This window comes from Zalophus californianus, chromosome 3, assembly GCF_009762305.2.
Source record: "Zalophus californianus isolate mZalCal1 chromosome 3, mZalCal1.pri.v2, whole genome shotgun sequence".
In the NCBI taxonomy this organism is placed as follows: Eukaryota; Metazoa; Chordata; class Mammalia; order Carnivora; family Otariidae; genus Zalophus; species Zalophus californianus.
Window position 1 is genome coordinate 84,875,879 of NC_045597.1, and position 2,873 is coordinate 84,878,751.

The following is a 2,873-nucleotide window of genomic DNA, read 5'->3' on the forward strand; positions in this document are numbered from 1 at the left end:
CACATGTTGGCCACATACACCAGAACCACTTTGTAATTCTTGTCTTGAGGCCACTCACACAGACTGATGTTTTGGCTCTACAGCCAGGCAAGACCGAGCAAGCCACAAAGCTTCCCTCAACATCGGGTGGTCAATAGGCCATTCTATTTGGCCAGACCCTTGCCAGGGGCCAGGGTTTGGGAAACAAAGATGAAAACAGACAATCTCTGCCTACAAGGACCTCATTGCTTGTGAGGTATCTTTCAGTTTGCCCCTAGGAAAGTCTATGCTTGGTTTATAAGCAAACTAACCCAAGAGTTTAAGACAGAACAATCCTCCCTTAGGGAAGACCTCCAGAGGGTGTGGCCACACTGGCCTCCCTCATTCGACTGGCATTGCTCCTTCCCACATCTAAGGACAAATAAACCCAACAAGCTCTCACGGGAGGCTCGGGTCGACCCCCTTCTCCCCCAAAGAGCAGACTGATTTCTAATATCTTAACACAGATATTTGGAAATCTGTAGCTCTGAGGTGACATTAGTTCATTTCCAGAATTTAGCTATAAAATGCAGACTGAGTTATGATGTGTTAGGTCTCAAGCAAATTCACACTGGCCTCCATTAAATTGTATGAGGTTAAGAAATATATTGGATTCTGGGGGCATATATTCTGTTAACCAAAATTAAACACTAGCCATTTGTCATATCCATGTGGGCGTTCTTAAATCAAGGCTCTAAAGGTGAATGCATTGGTTGGAATTATATCATCAATGTTTCAGTCACAGCACAATTCATGGGGCGCAGGAAGAGGGGGTCTTGATGAGAGTCCCTTCCCAATTGTCTCTGCAGGACAGCACAGATTCAGGTGTCTGTCATGGGGAAGCCAAACAGCAAACAATCCCCATCACAGTAAATCATTTTGTTAAATGAACCAAGCAAATCCCCAGGAATGCAATATTAAAGTTGCAAGTGTATTCACTGGAAAAGCAGAAGGTGAGCAGGTTCCCACAGAAAAGGGAAACTGCCCAGACGCCACAGAGCAGAAGGGAGTACGCTTCTCTCAGCCTTCCATCAACACTCAGAGCTACATGCACGCTCTTGGTTTTGAAGTCTATTTTCCCAACACACACAGATCTTCCAGCACCCACACAACAGCCACCACAGACCATATGCTCAAAATGTCAGAGCTGGGAGGGATCAGAGTCCAGCCCCCTGATTTTTCAGACTGATACACCAAGGCGTTGTCATGGGGGGGGGGGGAGGGTCCTCAGGCTTCCTGTCATGGAAAAAGTCACATCATGCACCCCCTCCCTGCATCCCTGTTTCTCCATGGAGTCATTTGGAAGGGATGGCCAGGGCAGCTTTGGAAGAAAGAGCAGTGATCCTCAGGAAGACATCCTTTGCTACCCAGGAGTAACTGAATTGCCACCCCCTATGCTCCTCCTCCTGCTCCTCTTCCATCCTGCTGGGAACTCAGAGAAAGTCGTCAGTGCCAGGCCTCTACATCAGACCTGTGAATCTGCTTACCCAGACAGCTCAGCCCTGCTTCCAAGTTACCCAGCTTATTATGGGCACCAGCTACATGCACAGGGAAAACACAAGCACACGTGCACACATGTACACATACACATACACATAAGCACTCTTCCAGGAGCACTTGTCAGAACCTGAAGGTAAAACTAGAGCCACTCATCTCCTCATGTCTTATAGTGACTGTAATGTACTTTAAAACACTCTAGAAGAGACAGTACTACATAACATGTGCCAGAAGTCAAGTTTCAGTCTATACCCTCGGGTGCTTGGGTAGCATTAAAGGGACCCTAACTGGGAACAGAAACTATTACAAAGACCTCACTAAGTCTGCACCAGAGGACACTTAGTAGAAGGCATGTTAGAAATAGATTTTTCTTGGTGGGATGAAAGTGTAAGATATGGGATTGGCCACAAAAACAGGCCACACCACCTTTGCACCTAGAGGTGTGAAAAGCTATAGGTGAGGGGAGAGGTGCACCGTGTCCCCCATTCAGAGGACAATGACCAGGCAGCAGGAGGCCAGCACTTCTGGAACAGTGATGCGGGAAGGGACACTCTCAAAGACCAAAGCAGCCACAGGTGCCAGCTCACCTGTCCCTTCCCAGTCTGGGAAAGTGGCCCACAGTCAGCAAGTCTGAACCGGACTCCTAGAGAAGACCTGAGCCTCAGGTTGCAGGATCTTAAGCTGTTTGATTAAAGAAGTGCCAGCCCCTTCCTTGGCAAGATCAGGGGCTGCCAACAGACTGACATGGTGGCCCCTTGACCTGCAATGTGTTCTGCCATCACAGTGTTCATTTTTAAGTGGTCCCCAGCCCCTTCCCTGGCATGATGGCCTGGGTGCCAAACCCAATGGAGACAACTTTATGAGGAGGAAGATGGTGCCTTGAATCTATCTTCCCCTCCTGCCAGAAGGAGGCCTTAATGTGACCCTCCCAGACCTCTCAGCAGGGCAGCCTGCAAGGAACTTGCCTGCAGAGGTTCTACTTACCTCTCAGGTGAAAATAGCAGAGAAGTCCTGTAGGAAAGGACAGGGAGATACCCCATGATTGCCAGGCCACATCCAGGATTTGTAAACAATGTGAGACCAGCCATGGGGCTCATGTGCTTCCTCCAGTACTTTAGCTGTTCAGAAGGAGACACAAAGTGGGTGGAGAATAAGGTTTAATCACAGCGGTGGATTTTCTGAGCAGTGGAAAGGAAAAGCTGACTCAAGGTGGGCCAGAAGGAAGGACATTCTGAGAAGGAGAATGGAGCAGTGCTCCCCACCGAGTATATTTTCCAGTGATGCCACAACCTGCTAACCTGCTCCCCAACCCACCTGCTCTTCTACACAGTTACCTGGGTGCTCCTCCCATTTAGAAC